The sequence below is a fragment of the Dipodomys merriami genome, unplaced genomic scaffold (assembly GCF_024711535.1).
Source record: "Dipodomys merriami isolate MVZ:Mamm:240054 unplaced genomic scaffold, mDipMer1.0.p SCAF_3, whole genome shotgun sequence".
In the NCBI taxonomy this organism is placed as follows: domain Eukaryota; kingdom Metazoa; phylum Chordata; class Mammalia; order Rodentia; family Heteromyidae; genus Dipodomys; species Dipodomys merriami.
In genome coordinates this window covers 18,033,307-18,052,522 of record NW_027204492.1, presented here as the reverse complement: position 1 = coordinate 18,052,522, position 19,216 = coordinate 18,033,307, and positions in this window count along the sequence as shown.

Below are 19,216 nucleotides of genomic sequence, written 5' to 3'. Positions count from 1 at the left end.
ATTCCATTTAATGGTACTGGTTTTCTCTAAAGATTTGTACATTCGTAGTTATTGTTTACTTTGGATTCTCTGCTTGTTGGTGACATTTTAAATATGTTTATTGTAAAGATATTGTACAGAGGGGTTACAGTTACATGAGTAAAGTAATGAGTACATTTCCTATCGAGCATTGTTAACCCCTCCTTTGTTTCCCCCATGCCATCCTGGTGATATGTTTGTATCACTGCCTGCATACATTCCTCAAAAGTTTGAGAAAAACTAAGGCATGTGTCTCAGTGGAGTGTGAAGGTAGTTGTGTTATGGGTATTGAGGCTTCCTCTTCCTTTTGGAAGTGGCCAAACCACTGGGAGTCTGTGTCTTGCTTCTCTCACCAAAATATTTATAGTAATTGTTCTAGAATGGAGAAAAACACTTATGCTACCTACTACCTGACAGAGGTAGGTAAAAAGAATAATGGGATAAGGATATTCAACTGCTAAAGATAGAGTATTTCACACACAATTATTTTCCCCCATAGCTTCCAAGTTTGGAAATCATCCAGAGTCATGACTACCTTATTCAACCATCTTGACTACATATGCTTAGTTTTCTCCCTTGATCCTTTTTAGAGGTACTGAGGTTTGAAATCAGGGCCTCACTACTTTTAGGTCGGCACTCTACCACTTGGGCCACATCTCCAGCCTTTCATTGCTTCAGTAACTTTTTAAGATAAAGTCTCATGCTTTTTGCCTGAGCCAGCCTAGACTACGATTTCCTTTTTTATACTTTCTGTAATACGTGAAATAACAGGCATGTATTATCATGCCCAGCGTTTTCTGTTGAGATGAGAGTCTTGCAAGCTTTTTGCCTGGGTTGGCCTAGAGCATCCTAATTTCTGCCTCACAAGTAGCTGGGATTACGGCATGGGCCATAGGTACCTGACTTCTCAATTAATCTTATTCTCTGTCTAATTGTGAATAAACAGGATTCCTCAAAATGTATATCTAAATATATATCTTGTTTTCAATTTCTGGGTTGGAGTTATTAATCTCAAGTATATTTGCTGCCATTTAGGGGAATTTTTTGGCTGGAGGAGAAACCATGTATATGAACCTAAAGGCCCCTTTTTTTTTTTAAATTGTGAAATACCGTACAGAAGGGTTACAATTACACAAGCAAGGTAATGAGTACATTTCTTATCAAGTATTGTTGCCTCCTCCTTTGTTTCCCCTTACCATCCCTTCCCATCTCCCCCACCCAACCCCCCTCACTCCCCTCTTCCCCACCACCACCCCCTTCCCTGCCAAAGTTGTAAAGTTCGTTTTTCCACATCATGTCTTGTACATCTCATTGTTGCAATGGATCCACCTGTATCCCTATTTAAACAATTTGTTTTTTCCTTTCCCCTCCACAAATTATACCAACATCGAATACGGTGAAAACAGGGGTTATACCATGGGGGAGGGACATACAAAGCAACAAAGAAATCATCTTATAAATATGTTAGAAACAATAGCAAGAAAGAAAAACCATTTGAGTCCTTATCTTGGGGTTCATTTCCCTAACATCAACTTATCTGACCACTTCTGCTTGTTTCAGACATATAACTAGTAATTGCAAATAAGGGAAACCATGGGACCTATGTTTCTTTGGACCTGGCTTACTTCACTTAATATAATTTTTTCCAAGCCTTTCCATTTCCTAACAAATGGTGCTTTTAGTCACTTTCTATAGGAGTAGCTAGCTGTTGTTATACTTTCTTTCAAGAAGAGAAACACCTGCAGTACTGAAATGACTTTTTAAGAAAGGCTTCATGAAAACTGTGAACGTGTGAGCAAAATTTAACAAGTCATGAGCCTATTACTTATGAGGAATGTCCTGGGTTCAAAGGGAGTGCTACTAATATACCTAAAGAAAAACTAATTTGCAGTCGCTTTTAAGATTTGCTGATGTTGAACGACTAAACATAGATATGGCGAAGAATGTACCAGTCTTTTAGACAACTTTGTAAACTGATTATCTTAAGAAACCTGTATTTTAAGTTTCTATTTAAAAGAATATTTTTAAAAGGTAGGTTGAACATTAATACTCATAAACGTACAGGTCTTAAAATTTCGACCTTTTCTACAAATCTGAAATTCCGTATTCAAGATCAGACAGGACTTCAGCCTATATAGGCAAAGAATTTTTTAATGGAGTCAGATTGTATTGGAAGTGGTACTGGTCAGGGAGTTTGGTGAGATAGAGAACATATTTTTCAGTCTCAGGGAAGCCTCATTAAAAACAAAAGGTGAGGTGATTTGCAACTGAAATTTCAGATTCAGTATAAAATTAACATACGTGCCTGATGGGTTCTCATCTAATAAAACTGAGAGTAGATGCTTGGTATCCTGAAGGCAAAACAACTTAATAAAATGAATCTATAGTGCTCTGAGTGCTTAGGTGTTGCAAGACCTCACTGATGTATTTTTCATTAAGTGACTAGATAAATATAACTTTCTCTGATAGAAAGGATGAGTCCTTGCTCGAATTTATTGAAATTAGAAATAAAGAGCCAAATGACTCATCAATATTGAGAGACAAAGGGAGGGTATTAGTTTTATGGTCATCTCTGTGAGTGGATGAAGAGGAGCCATGTTAGTATCTACTGTTCTTTTCTTTTCTTTTCTTTTTTTTGTATTTACTGTTCTTGAACCAACAGAACTTTTCAAGACCCCTTTCATTCTTCCCACACATCTTTTACTGCACTTTGAGAAGCTAGACAAACTCCATACTGCTTAATTAACTTTTAAAATGTATGTTGAGATAGGAAAAGGGGAGCCAAGATGAAGTCCAACTTTTGTATTTCTGTATTGTCTTGCAGAGTAATTTCAGTGAAGAAAACAAAAGACCAAAATGCAGGTCAGCCGAGCTGGCCTGTACATGTTTGATGGATAGGAGAGGATTAATGAACAAGCACTTGCTTAGAGAAATGTGAAGACACGGCCAGGATAGAGGCCTTTAATCTCAAAGCATGAGTTTCATGGGTCTGTCCCTTTTACCAGAAATTTCCACCCTCAATTAGTCACTCAGTCCCTTGGAAAAGTTGCAAGTCTCATTTCAATATGTAAATATCCTGAGAATGTAGATTATTCTTGTTTATAAGTCCTCTCAAATTCCTAATCCAGACAGATCCATGTCCAGGTTGTCACTTGTCTTAAGCATGTTCTTAAACTATCCTAACCACAATGTGCCAATATGTCAAATGCAAATCTTTCCCTCATAGGTTGGTAGGTTAAAGTAGAAAAGGAACTGGGAAAATACCTTTCATGAAAGCCATGTGTTCTTGCCTTCTTTCACTTCACGTCAACTGAGAAGGAAGATAGCAAGGTGGGGTACAGAAATGGCCCCCAAATGGTATAGGGGAGTAAGACAGGGTCCAGGCAGGAGAGAGCAAGATATAGAAAGGGCAAATCTGATTTAAGAATATATCTAGGTCTGACATTTCTATAGAACCAAAGGCCTATAGAAAAAGGGCAATGACAGATCAAAAATTGTTAAACAAGCATGCAGTTCAAAAGAAGCCTGTGAGGCTTAAACTTGGCCTTCAACTTAATGAAATGGCACTCATTTATTAGTTATAGGATAATGAGCCTCAATTACTACTTCTTTCAAATTAAGAGTGTAATCATGCCTTCCTATGAGTTACTGTTAGATTTTCATGACTTACTGTTCCAGTGGGCACAAAGTAAGTGTTCAGAAAATGTAGCTTGTTCATCATCATTGTTTGCCATTAACATCATCATCATCATCATCATCATCATCATCATCATCATCATCATCATCATCATCATCATCATCATCATCTTCATCATCTAGAGCTGTTAAACTATTTGAATCTTCTAGTACTAGATATGAGATGAGTCTGAGGAAAGTTGAAGTTTTTTGTACTATTACTATAATATTTGCTTCATCATCTTTTTAGACCTAGTTGTATCCCCTATTCAAGGGTCCAAGGCCCTCTTTCCCTTTCTAGTCTTTCCTCTTTCCTCTTTGCTTTTTACTAATCGTTATTTTCTGAGGTTCTGTGTGGGAGAGCACAACACCAATTATGCTAAGATATGAAGGGGTATTACTTCAAATACGGCACCTTCCATATAATTTACACTTTTAATAAGGGCAGTCCCTTAATTTCAGAGTCCATTAGTTATTTCATTCCTTTCAACTCTAGGGATAAATTAGCAACAAATAAGTGACTCATGTACAGACTTTTATGGTCCATTTTTCATACAAAGTAGGAAATGAAAAACCCCTTGTGATGGAAGAAGCTTAGACCAAAGTGACCAGGCCATATGAAGAATGACCGGGGCCTAAAGAGAGAGATTCTAATAAACCAATGACAATGACTCTTAACCTCCATTGCTCATTGATATCAAGCCCCAAAGTGCTCGGGTCCAGGCACTGAGCATGCTAGCAGGTTTACCTGTCATACCAATTTAAGTCCTTATATTTTGTATTTCTTTTCAGCCAGGCAAAATGGGAATAGTGGGAGTTTAGCAATATGTATTTCATACTCCCCAAATCATTTGGGTATATCTTGTCCTCTTTTCCTCGCTAATGTCAGGTGAATGTTACGCCTGAGGTCAACAGAGGACGTGAATTGGACTCTATAATCCATTTATTAGGTTTCTTGTTTCTTTTATGTGTCACTATATAACCCGGGCTGTTCTCAATCTCATGATTCTCTTGTCTCAGCCTCCTGAGTGCTGTGATTACAAGTATGCACTGGCCGTATCTGACTAGCTGTTAGGCTCTTCAAAGAAAATTATAATATCCAAAGTCCCATTTGAGCTAAAATTCTCAGAAACACTTTAAAGAAATTACCCTTTAACTGACTCATGTGATCTTACCTAATTTAAACGGTCTTCTAGAACTATGTCAAATGAGCCTACAGCATTTAGATTGCTGAGGTTCTGGGAGAGGTGAGTGGGATGATGTATTTCGTGATTAAGCAGCTCAGCACATTAAAGCACCATTGTTTGAACACGAGTAGAAAATGACCTTCTCTCTGCACCCTTTTTGCTACCCTTTTTCCCAGCTGTCCCTCTCTTGCTTTCTGATAGCTTGTGCTTCTTTTTATCCTTCCTCTCAAGATCTTGTTTCCAAAGACATGTATGCTGTTGTTGGGTGTGTGTTTTACATTGAATCAGATGCCCAAAATGCATACTGTGATATGAATGAATTAAAAAACCTTGCTTGATAGAATATTTGCATTTTAATAAAAGGAACAAAAATCCTAAAGATAGAATTTCAAGCACTAATAATTATGGAGTAGGGGGCTTCTTAACCAGATGGAGATTTATTATTATGTCTCTTTTACTATGCTCCGGTAATATTTAATTAGCCTCTCGTCACATCTACCTGGTCTTTTCAATCATGCAGCTCAGATAAGAGGTTACAGGTACCAGACAGGAGCTGATGAGAACCAGTTCCTACTGGGTTAGCAAAACACTTGGTAAAATGTGGAATATATGTCTAAATATATATACATATATAAAAAAGCAGGCTTTGTTCGCCAACAGAGAAAGTAGAAATGGTTTCTGGAATTCATTCTACCTATGTCCGGCAAACAGTTTTATGTGTCAGGAACAGTGTAAAATGTTAGGTTGCAGCAACTGATAAGGTATTGGCTCATTTCTTGGAAGAACTCACTGACTAGTAGAAGAGACAAGTAAATGTTACAAAATACAAAGTAACTGGTTAACTCGCTGACAACTGGAAAAAAATTATCAATCCCTACAAAACCCGTTTACTCCAAAATAATTAACAACTGAAATGCTTTTAAAGGGAAAAGAAAACAGAGTACAAGATTCTAATCTTGCATTGAAAGTGATCTTTCTCACTAAGCAAACCAAGAGACAGATAACAAGCTAAGAAAGAATATATTACAATGGGCTACTGTAAAAAATGTTCCAGAAGAATTCACAATTCATAAGCAATTCATAAGCTGAAAAGACCATAGAAATTAAATAAAATTTTCAACAGAAAGATAAATATAAATGCCCAGTGAATATAAAATTCTTGCTCAAATTTACTTTAAGTTTAAACATTGCTTAAAGACAAATCAAAATATTAACAAGAGTTTCCTTTACCAGAATTAAAGTATGAGAAAGTTTTATGCAACACAATGTTCTAGAGAGCATAGGGATGCAGTAACTGGCAGGCAGAGTCAGAGGAAAATTGGGAAGTATAGTTTTTGGAGGACAATTTGACATATTTATCAAGATTGTAAAGGGTCATATCCTTCAGCACAATGATTCTAATTCCAAAAATTTATCCTAAGGGCATATTCATATAAACAAGTAAATATGCATATAAAAGAGGATGTTCATTGCAACATTTTTTCTAATAGTAAAGAAAAGAAAAGCAGGAAAGGCTGCAAGAAACCAAGATAACAGAAAAAAAATGACAGTCTCCTCAAAATGTAAGCAAATCCTTGATGCCCCTACTCTTCCTTTTATATCACATAACAGAATAGATGAATATATCTACAATATGTATGTATATGTATATATGTGATATAGAAAGGGCTTCAAGATATATGGAAGGACAAAAGCAAAGTGCTTTTGATTTTATATGTGTGAAAACAATATGTACATCCATTATTACATATGCATAAATAATTCTGGAAAAATATACCAGAAACTGTGAACAGTTACCTCTGGGGATTAACATTGCAGTGGGAGGGATATGGAAATATTATATTTTTTTACTTTGTAATCTTGTTCACTCTACATATTTTAGACATTTGCATGTATTGCTACTGATGCTATTCTTATTCAAAAGTATGATTTTATGTGTAAGAAAAACACCAAAATGCCACCTATAACTATGCATAATATATGCATCATTGTACAGATAGATAGAAAGCTACACAAGCAAACAGGCTCTTCTTACAGCACAAAGGATGGTCCTTTAAGCTAACTGTATAGTTATTAGTGGTGTGGGGTGAGGGCTGTGGTTGCTGGGAGAAGGTAGCATTGTACTGAACTTTGACCAACAATTAAGAATTCAATGGGAAAAATTGCTCCAGGTCTTATCTCAGGTAGAGAATGGTATTTACAGAACTGGCTTGAATTGGAATGGGGTAGGAATGTTAGGATGGCTAGTGAGAACACTCAAAATTAAACATGCAAATAGAGGCTGCAGATTATGAACTGCTTTGCCTGTAATGCTAACTATATCAGACTAAAGTCGCAGGAACTAGTTTTCTTGAAAATGATGAACGAAAAGATTCACACTGTGGTGTAAATGAATCAAAACAGGTATTTGCATTTTAATAAAGGACAGAATGTTCCAAAGGTCCAATTTTAAGCATTAGTAATTAGGGAGGAGGAATTTCCCTCATGTCTCTCAATTCACACATTTATGAGAAGATGGCACACCTGGTTGTCTGAGCACCAGACTGTTCTACTCAGTGGGGAACCCGCCACCCTACTGGAGGTGAAGGAGGATTCTATTTTCTAGAGCCCCCCTGGTCCAGGCGTGGTAATGAGTCTAGGGAGAGCCAAAGCTCCCATGGTAACCTGTCCATTGTGTCAAGAACCCTGTAGACATTTGTTGCTGAGGGACTGGGAGGCAAACAGGTGTCCTAACCAGCTAGCGCGGTTCCTTTTCCTCCATTGCCACCACATGGTACAGGATAAAGTACCCAGATTTTACAATAAGATTAACTGTGCTTTTCATATAGGCTTTGTCACTTGCTCACTCTTTCACTATGGGCAGTCACTTGCTTTTTCTATGTTTCAGGCTCCTTATAGGGATATATAGAACCTGTACATTAAGCATTTGGCACAATGTATGGCCTGTAAGAAATGATTAGTAACTATTAGCCTTTATAATCATGGTTATTCTCTCTTCCAATAAGCCTAGTAAGAATCTTACAACCTTGGATCTGTAAGTTATTCCTTCATTCTATGTAAAAAATGTTTTCTCTTTTAATTTTATTTCTTTGATTGTTTTGTTCATGTGGTCCTGGAGAATTGAACCCAGGGCCTCATGCATGCTAGACAAGCACCCTACCACTAAGCCACATTCCCAGGCCCATCATTCATTCTTATCTATAAGTCCTCCCTGAATTGTGTCCTCTTCCAGAAATTTACCAAATATCATTAGGATTATAATTCCTTCTTCCTTATGGACCCATCATGGATCACTTTGTCATTATTATTGTAGCAGGTACTCATTTTACTTCTTATGTGTCTGGAGCCCTAAGCACAGGGGCAAAGGGTGAACAAATGCAGCAGTGATACTCACTAGACACTATGTTGAAAATGAACTATACAACTTGTGGGGGAGGGGTGCTGGGAGGGAAAATGGAGAAAATGAGGGAAGAGGTAACACTGTTCACAAAAAAATGTGCTCATTATATGACATGTAACTGCAACCCATTTGTATATCATCTTTACAATAAAAAATACATAAATAAATACATTTTAAAGATACAACCTCATGCTATTTGTCCATCATGACTTCTCCAGGCCCTACCACTGGAGGGAGCAGCAGAGCTTACACACCTGTTCCTTCCAGTTCTGCCTTGCTTACTTCTATCAGGTGCAGATAAGAGACCAAAAAAGGACAAAATGAAAAGTTTTCCCATCTCTGCCATCCTTCCTTCCTGTACTCACCAAGCGCTCAGGGTGTTTATAGTCAGGGTACTGCCTCTTCTACTCCTTCTCTTCCTCGCTAGAGTGATCAAAGCAAGTTCAACCAGCACATACAAGCAAGTCAGTTCAAGTTTTCCCAGAAAGCAGAGGACCTGGGGGAAGGTCATAATACCCCTTCATTGTGTCTGTAGTCTCTGAACAACAGATCCAGAAATTCTGAGAAGGTGTGAACATGAGAGAACAGGAGTCACTTTTTCTTGCATACACCACGTGGAGCATTTCATTCTCACTGTACTATTAATTGAGCACTCCTACCACTCACTTCCTGCAGACAAGGATACTGAGGCTGGGAGAGATTAAGGGGTTTTTGCGAGGTCACAGGTTTGTCTGACTAGAACACAGGGCCTTTCATCTGTACCCTAGGCTTCAGTTTAAAGATAAAGAACAAAAATATATCCTTGAAGTTGAGCAGCCCTAGGCAGAGAGAGCTCAAGGTTATTTCTATTCATACTTCAGTGGTTATCTCAGGTTGTGATCTTTATAATTTTTCTTCTGTGTTTTCCCTCTAAATTTGTTGTGACTTTGTAGTGCTTATTGTTTTGTTTGCAGTCTGTTTCTTTTGAACCTCATGAGTTATTTTCTCTGGGACTTCATGAGTTATTTTCTCTGGGGTTTATAAAACAAAAGTTGATCAAACATAATTAAAGCTATCATTTATTGATTGCATACTAGGTGCTTTACATCTATCTGAGCTTTCAATTATACCAACCTACTGGATTGAACACTGTCATTATTCTTTTCACTTTTGCATGAAAAACAATTTGAGTTTTAATGAATTTTAATGATTTATCCAGGAATTTAAAATTGGTAAGGGGCAAATTGGATGATTTGGGGGGGTCCAATCATGGGGCCTGAATTCTGGGCCTGGGCGCTGTCCCTCAGCTCTTCAGCACAAGGCTATTGCTCTACCACTTGAGCCACAGTACCACTTCCAGCTTTTTTCTTTTTTGCTTATGTGGTGCTGAGGAATCAAACCTAGGGCCTCAGGCATGCAAGGCAAGCGCTCTACCACTGAGTCACCTTCCCAGACCATGGATGATTTTGATCTGGAGCTTCAAGTCTCCTTCTCACCAAAGTCATACTCTTCACAATACCATAAAACTGAGTCTTTCTGTGCCATGTTAGCACAAGTGTTGGTGGCTTGCTTTTTGTCAGACAACAAAAAAGAAAAAGATCGTTATGTGTTAGCCTTTGGGAAGAGGATGCGTAGGGGCAATTTAACAGCGAGCTCAGAAAAATGCTGAAAGTCCAGGGAAGAGAGAGGGGAATTGTAAGCAATTGGCAGGCTAAGAAATATCCTAACCGGTTTGTATCAACAAGTCCCTCTCTCCCACAACTTAGTGTTTTAGTAAGGTGACCCTTGAAACACTAAGTCATTCAAGGATTTTTAAGGAGATTTGCTTATTTACTTTCCACATGTATTGCTCATGCTTTCTTGAATTTTTAACTGATCTATAAAAAACATAAAATTTGTACACATTAATACAATATTTCAATACCTTTATACATTGTACAATATTAAATATATCTTTTCATTTTTAAAGGACATATCTATGTCCTTAATTACCATTTATTCACAATGAAAGTGCTCCATGTTCTTTCTTTTAGCTTTTTTTTTTTTGCTGGACATGAGGCTTAAACTCAGGATCTGGACACTAACTCTGAGCCTCTTTGTGGTCAAGGCTTGCTCTCTACCACTTGAGTCACAGCACCACTTCTGCCTTTTTCTGAGTAAGAATCTCACAGACTTTCCTACCTGGGCTGGCTTCAAACCACAATCCTCAGGTTCTCAGCCTCCTGGGTAGCAAAGATTATAGGTATGAGATACTGGATCTCTTAGCTTTTTAAGATACAGAATACATATTTGTTAAGCCAAGCATCAGTGGCTCATGCCTATAATCCTATCTACTGAGTGAGATCTGAGGATGTAGGTGCAAAGTCAGCCTGAGAAGAAAAGTTCATGAGACTCTTATCTGCAATTAACCACCAAAAAGCCAGTATAGCTCAAGGGAAAGAGGACCAGCTTTGAGCTTAAAAGCTAAAGGCTAGTGCCTGCCCCTGAGTTCAAGTGGCCCCAAAACAAAATTGTTATGTGCACGATGATATCCACCTATTGGGATGATTGAATGAACTAGTTTTGGAAGAATTATGTAGGTTTTCATAGGGCAAGGAGGGGGGCTAAGCTGGGGTTCAGAGGAGGGAAAGGTACATGAAATCTCATTTCACCTTTGTCTTCATGAAGTTCTCCAGAAAGGGATGAGTCACTATCAAATCCTCTCATGCGCCTCTGTTGAAAAGTCTTTAGGAACCACAAATTTGCCCTAGCAGATCTTCCTCTTTAAATCCTTATGTATGTATGTGTATGACCAGAGTGTAGAGGGTAGGCAGTTCATGAAAGTTGACTCTGTTGTGCTGTGGAGCCGTCAGTAGTACAATCATGGTGACTGGATTACTAGGTCTCAAAATGATTCTTTTCTCTGCTGTCCCAACTGGTTGTCAGGTCTGGTGCCAGCAAGAACTGCTGCTGAGGCGGAATCTTGCCTAGAACTTTTTTTGGGAACTGCCACCATGCAGTCTGCTCTTTGTTCCTCTTTGAGCTTGGCCTCATTTGGCTGTTCTCCCTCTGGTATGCCCCTAGCTGGGGTGCCAGCCAACTTGTTGCCCTTCACACACCCCACCCGCACACCGATATGCTGCCTCCCTTTGCTTAGCTGCCAGGGAGGATTTCTATCAAGATTGCTCAACCAACAAATGCTGAGCTCCATACAATTTCAACCCTTGCTGTTGATCACTGTCTCTTTCATTTTTACCCGGGTGTCAGGCAGTCTTCATAGAAGGGTCGACTTTTGAATGATTTGTCTTTGAGTGTTAAATTTCACATTCGGTGTCTCAAATTCTTTGGGTTGATTTGACTAGTTGGCCTCAGCTTTCATTATAATACTGATAAACACAGAGTTTGCCTGACAAGATATTATGTACATTCACACCAATCAAAAGAGATTCGTAGCCCGGTGCTGGTGGCTCAATCCTGTAATCCTAGCTACTGAGGAGACTGAGATCTGAGGATCGCGGTTCAAAGCCACCCCAGGCAGGAAAGTCCGTAATAAACCACCAGAAAACCGGAAGTGGCGCTGTGGCTCAAACGATAGAGCTCTCGCCTTGAGCTGAAGAGCGCAGGATCAGCGCCCAAGCCCCATGACCGACCCCCCCGCCCCCGCAAAAGAGATGTGTACTATGAGTACTAGATACACTATAGCTAATTATACTATTGCTGGGGTGGTCTAAGATGAACTGCAACCTGGCTATTTCTTTTTTCTCAACTGTAATTTTTTTCATTTTAATTTTATTGTCAAGGTGACCTACAGAGGGCTTACAGTTACATAAATAAGGTAGTGATTACATTTCTTGTCAAACTTGTTACCCTCTCCCTCATTTTTTCCTCCTACTTTCGGTCCCCTTCAACACCCCCCACACACAGTTGTGAGTATCACTGTTGCATTGGTTCCCTCTTTGTCCTTTGTCTTACCATTTTGTTCTTCTCCTTCCCTTCCCTAATTAGGGTACCAAAATCAAATACAGTGATAACAGAGAACAAACCATAGGGAGGAAAACACAAAAGAAAAAAGAAATCTCGCAGTACATTGAGAACAACAAAGACAAACCTCTTGTGTCCATGTCTTGGAGTTCATTTTGCTTAGCATCATCTTATATGGTACATGGCTATTGAGCTATTCTTCTCATCTGCTAAGATTATCCTAGATGTATACTAATTATTACAAATAAGGGACACGATTTCTATAGCATTTTCTAAATTATTTACAAGGATGATGCAATTAAAGTGACTCATTGGATTTTTTATTGCTACAAAAGTATTTCTAACTTACCTCTCATACTTGTCAGTGTTCTGGCCTTACAATTATTCTAGTAGATAAAAGTAGCAAAAGCAAAAGTAACCCTAAAACTCACGAACATTGAAATATAGTCTCTTAAGCCTTCTAAGACTTCCAGAATGCTTAATCAACAATATTTTACCAAGAGGAGTGAGTATTGCATAGACCTGTAGTAGATAGGTGAAAACTTATCTTTCAGCACTTATATGAACCAAGGAATGGCTTTTGAGCTATCATGAAGAGAAAATAGTACAAAAGCTACAATGCTTTAGATGAGTACTCTCAAGTATACTGGGCATGGGGATAACCTGAAGTGTACCACTAACACAGAAGCCTTGGGTCCCAACTCTTGATACTGTAATTTATTTAATCTGGAGGAGAGATGCAGTCTGACATGTATTTTTTAAAAAAATTTCTTCAGGGATTACTAGTGCATAGCTAAGGTTCTGAAACTTTGTTCCAGATTGATACATTTCCCTCCAAATGAAATAATTTCATTCTTCCATTATATGTGTATAAGTATATATATATATATATATATATATATATATATATATATATATATATATATTTCTGTAACTATATGTGTGTGAACTAATTCTGTAATGCAGCCTTATTGCAAATTGTGTTGCAGTGAACATGAGTGTGCAGATACCTTTATTATATCTTGACATGCAATCATTTGGATAAATGCCCAAGTAATCCAGGTTCAGAAAGATAAATGACATTTGTTGTCTCTCATATGAGGATCTTAGACTCAAATACAACCTCCCATGTAAGTACAGATAGGAGCAAATGTATATACGCATAATTGAGTTGACTGAAGTATAGAAGGAATGAAATTTCATATACTGAATCCTTTGAATAATTAACTGATAGTATAGCAGGATGAATATCAGGAAGCTAAAACATAGCTTTGATGAAGGAAGTAGTGGGAGGGGAAAGAGGAGAGAAAAAAGAAATGATGGATGAATGCTGTTATTCAGTGTACTTATGTGAAAAGGGAAGTGGGAAATTTGGTGTGATAGACTAGAGAAGGAGTAGGTGACATGGGGGAGAATGATGGATGAGGTGAGTCTGACTATAACACACTATACAGATAAGTGTGCATGTTAAACTTAACCCCCTTTTACAGCCATTCGAAGATTATAATTAATTAATTAATTGATTGATTAAAATTTGTTCCACAAAGTATTGCTTGTATACTAATAGCACAGATATTACTTGGGAGCTTATAAGAAATAGAAATTTTGGGCTCTGTCCCAGAGCTATTGAATGTCTGCATTGTAATGGAGTCCCTTGCTGATTTACGTGTACATCAAAGATCAACCCTTTCTTTGCAAAGGTTTTTTTTTTTTCATAGTAAACCATCTTGCCCAATTGTCATTCTGGGTTTTTATAAAACTGGCACATATACTCTATGACTTCAATTGCAGGGGTGAATTTCTACATCCATCTAATATAGATTATTTCTTTCACCTCAGAAAAAGGAGAAAAAGAGAAGTAGATAGCTTATCAGCTAACACTGTTTCTTTCTGGCTTGCCTTGTAAGCTTGGATAGAGTAATTGGTAGTCTTCAAGAGTTGTAGATAAGAAGAAAGGTGCCAAAAGATTAAATAAAGCAATACCTTTTCCCAATAAAGCAAGAGCAGTCTGCGAATGCTACCCTGGTGAGTTTGACGTAGGTCTCCAGCAAACTTCTAGGCTGGATATTAAGAAGATGATTTCTGAGTCCTTAGAAAGACATTCACTAATCACTAGGAAGCAGCATGGGTTCATTAAGAAGAAGTCATGCCAGACTAAGCTCATTTCCTTTTGGATTGGCTGACAAGAGGAAGGTGCAAAAATCATTTACCTGGGCGTCAGAGATCTTGACAAACACCTTCTGTGATGACAAGATAGAGAAATGGGAGCTAGCTTATAGTACAGATATATGAATTTTTAACTTATAAACTGATCATATACAGAATATATGAACTTAATGAATTATTGTTATCCCAGGAAGACACTTTGATGTGGATGTGATATTAACCCAATTTGGAAGTATGGAAGTATATTTGTGTACATTGTACAACAGAAACCAATAGCATATATTATTATCACCATCACATTTTATACATGACACTTTTCTAATAATGAAGCATCTTTTTAAAATTTAATTTTATTGTCAAGTGGATGGACAGAGGGGTTACGGTTACATATGTAAGGTAGTGAGTACATTTCTTGTTGAATTTGTTACCCTCTCCCTCATTTTTCTCCCACTTTCCTTGCCACACAATTCCCCTCCCAAATTGTATAGTTCATTTCCAACACATTGTTTCATGAGTATCCCTGATGCATTGGTTTGCCCTTTGTCCTTTGTCTCACCATTTTGTTATTCCCCTTCCCTAACTCAGATAAATGTATATACAATATCCAGGGTACCAGAATCAAATACAGTGACAACAGGGGGTAAACGATAGGAAATAAAACACAAAAGAAAAAAGAAGTCATGTAGTAAATAAAAAACTACAACATCAAAGAAAAATCTCTTGTTTCCATGTCTTAGAGTTCATTTTGTTTAGCATCATCTTATATGGTCATATGTACATAGACTTGGAAAAATCATATTAAGTGAAGTAAGCCAGGCGCAAAGAAACATAAATCCCATTGTTTCCCTCATTTGTAATAATTAGTATATATCTAGGATAGTCCTAGCAGATGAGCAGAATAGCAGATTATGAAGCATCTTCACATTTTATTTGATCCTCACAACTTACAAAACTAAAATCTATCTATTTTACACAAACTGAGATTAGAAGATTCAGAACTTTTCCACAGGTCAAATAGTTCATGAAACTGAACTAAAAAATATAAAAACTACAAAATATAATTCTTATATGAATATAATTGATACAAATTAGAAATTGTATACCATTGCTGAAATTAATGGCATAAACTCAGAATGAAGCCATGATGTAGCAAATCCTCTCAGAAAGGGATGGAGTTATCAGTTAGCCTAAAAGCCAGTATAAATTCACTTAATATGAATGTAATGTGGTAGCCAAATATGCTATTGAGACCACAGCTATATTAAGGGAATTAAAATGTCCATCATATTGGAGTACCTCTAAAATGTTGTTTTATTCTGGTGACTAAATTTGAAGAAATTAAGACTTTTTACTTGGAAAATTAGAGCCAAAGAAGAATTTTGTGTTACATATTTTCTGTGGGCCAATAGGTAAGAAAGCTGGAAGAAGGAAGAAGTTTGCTCTCAAGACATTTAGAGATTTTCTCCACCATTATAGGCACCTGATAGTCAAAGGGGAAATCCATTCCTTACAGATAGTAAGCTCCCCTACAACTGACAGAACAGTTCAAATAGAGATTCCCCAGCCACTTCTACAGTGTGTTGTAGAACATTTATGTATTGTATCTAAGTCTACGATTCCTTCACTCTGTCTAGATGAATATGGTCAAATCCAACTTGGGGGTCCAAATGGAACATGTAATCCTGCAAATTAAAGAGACATTGTCTAGTTTAGACAAGTTGCCTGCCACCCACCACTCGTTATGAGATTTGTTTCAGGCTCAAAATTAATCCTGGCTCCTGCTGAACATTCTCCTAATCTATCATTTCACGTAGATTGTTCTTGGACCGTTTGCATATGGTGCTGAAAATGGCCTTCTGAAATTACAAGGGATGTTACCACAAAGGTTATCCATGATAGGCCAATAACACATGTTGTGGCTTGAGTTTCTCCACAAATCCTTACCACAACCAGTTGAAAACATGACTCAAGCCAGAATCCCATAGAGCTAATTTGCCACATGAAATGATAGTCTGGCGAAAGGCCCATTGTTGGGAGTTGGGAGGGGCTTCAGGGAGCATCTTTTTTTCTTCTCATTCTAAGCCTATTGCTACCACTCACAGAGTTTCCTTTCCAGGGGCTGCTTCAGAATGAGGGGTCTACCTTTTCACAGCTTTTTCCTCAGCTATGTAATCCTTTTATCTCCCTGGAGAAGGGACTTGAATTTGATTTACAGCAGAGAAGAATGGTATGCACTCCTCGGATGGAAAAACAAAGTCAAAAGTGAGTTTGAGATCACACATAAGTACTTTTTTTTAATTAACTTTAAGCTTCTGTAGATAAGGAAAGGAAATGGGAAGAATGAGTAAACTGGACTGCATTCCTACAGGAGGGCTAGAGGGTTAGCATTGGCAGCTGGACAGTGAATTCAGCCCAGGCCCCTCCTTCCCTTGAGAGAGCAAGGTCAGGATCTCACAGAAACCTGAGATGGCATAGCTTAGTGGTTACAAACACAAACTCTGGAGCCAGACTGCCTGGGTCCAAACCCTGTCCCTAACACTTGCTAGCCATATGACCTACTAGCTTGCTTAACTTCTGTGTCTTCATTTCCTCTATTGTAACAAATGTGAGTGGTATTAGTACCAATCTCATAGATTTGTTGTAAGGATTAAAGTTTTAAGTAAATGAAAAGTACTAGAATAGAGCTTACATATGAGTGTTAAAAAAAAAAAAACAAAGAACAGGGGCTGGGAAGGTGACTCAGTGGTAGAGCACTTGCCTTGCATGCCTGAGGCCCTGGGTTCGATTCCTCAGCACCACATAAGCAAAAAGAAAAAAGCCGGAAGTGGCGCTGTGGCTCAAGTGGTAGAGCGCTAGCCTTGAGCTGAAGAGCTGGGGGACATGACAAAAAGTGGCCAGTTTTGCATTTAAATAGGACACATTTAACCATGTCCTAGGTACTGTATTGCCTGAAGTTAAGTGGCAGAGTCTGGCTTTGGAAGCAGAAAGATTCGAATTCTACTTCTACCTCTGTCCTCAGCTATGAGCTCAAAGCCTCTGTCTTCTCATGTGTAAAATAGGAATAATAGTAAGCAGGTTGTTAAAGGGTTGCTGTTAGGAAGAAATGATAATAGAGTCTATAGGTGTGACATATCAAAGGGGACCTACTAAATGGAAATACAGATTTTTAAAAGGAAGGACTTATAAAACAGGAACAAGTGTTGAGTCTTAAATGTTAGTATATTGCACTAATGAGTAAGGGACAAGATAGAATTGAATTGGCAAGAACTTATATGCAAAACAGCTGTGGGTTTTAGTTGACCATAAGTTGACTGTGAGTCAACAGTGTGATCTTCTTGCCTGAGGACTAATGAAATTTTGGATGACAGAAATAGAAATGCTGAGCTGTATGTCCTACAAAATGAAGAAGAGTGAGGGAAGAGGTGGGTTGGGAGGGATAAGTGAAAATATTGAAAGAGTGACATTAAGATATATTCAGAAACTGCTTTGTTAAAAGGGAACTCCTTCATACAACCACTTAAAATGATTTTAACGTAAAAATTAAAAAAAAACAGAAATAATTATGAGACCCTAAACAAATAATTTAAAAAAAACTGTGGTGGATATAGCATGTAATTTTCCAAAACCTTAAAAGAAATGCTGAGCTGAGATTTGAGGACGTAATTGTTTCATCATCTTCTGGACTCTGGGCATGTCAGATCACTGCAAATTTACAGGCCTAGATTCCTCCTAACAGTGTTTGTAGATGGACAATGACTAGCTCACTGGCAAACTATGCAACAGTGGTAACCTAGACATTGGGAGGCATTGGTAAACTCTTTCTTGAGAATGAAGTGAAAATAGTCCAAGGAGGCAAATACCAAGGCAACATTTAAAACAGTTCTATCTTCTAATGGAAATGGTGAGAAGACACACCCTACACTCAATCTGTCAGCAAGTCCTGTTGAATCTTTTCTCAAATTATATCAATAACCATTTCGCATTGCCTCTTCTGCTACTGTCCTGGCCTTAGCCAACTTTTCTTTCTGGGATCATTGCAACAGCTTCCTTGTAGATCTGTTTCCACCCTGGCACCCTCCACGAAGCAGGCTGGATGACTTTATTTAAATCTATCTTCAGTGGCTTCCTATTTCATTCAGAGTGTAAGTCAAAGTCCTTACAAAGATCGACAAGGTCTTTCGTGGCTCTTTTCCCATTGCCTGTCATACTTCATCTCCTTCTGCTCTCTTCCTTGCTTACTCTGTTCAACCACACTAGTCTCCATTCTCACAGCTCTAGAAGCCAGTTAGTCATTCTCCTGTCACAGGGCTTTTGCACCTGCTGCTACTTCTGACAAGGACCCATATTACCTAAATATTCACATGGGCTCTTCCATCAGGTCCCTTAAATTATAACTCAAATGTCATCTCAAAGAAATCGTTTCAGTCATCCATCCTTTTAAAATTATCTGTCTATAAAATACACATCTCTAATGTTTTCTCTGCTTTATTTTTCATTATGGCATTTATCAGCACATAATATTCCATATACTTTATTATTCATTAATATGATAGAAACTTTCTTAAAAAACTATGTGTTGTTTAATAATAATTCATCACTGATTAATATACAATTCATATCTGTTCCCTATATTAGAAAGGCAGCGATTGCTTCATCCACTCCTGTATCCAGGGCCCATGTCTGTCACATTCAAGGCAGCCAATAAATATAAAATAAATAGATATATAAGATGTATAAGAATATTGTTGTGCTGTGGGGGGGAGAGGGGGTATAATTGGGTGGGGGGAGGGGGGAGGCTGGGAAGGGAGGTGAAGGGTAAACAAAGGAGGAG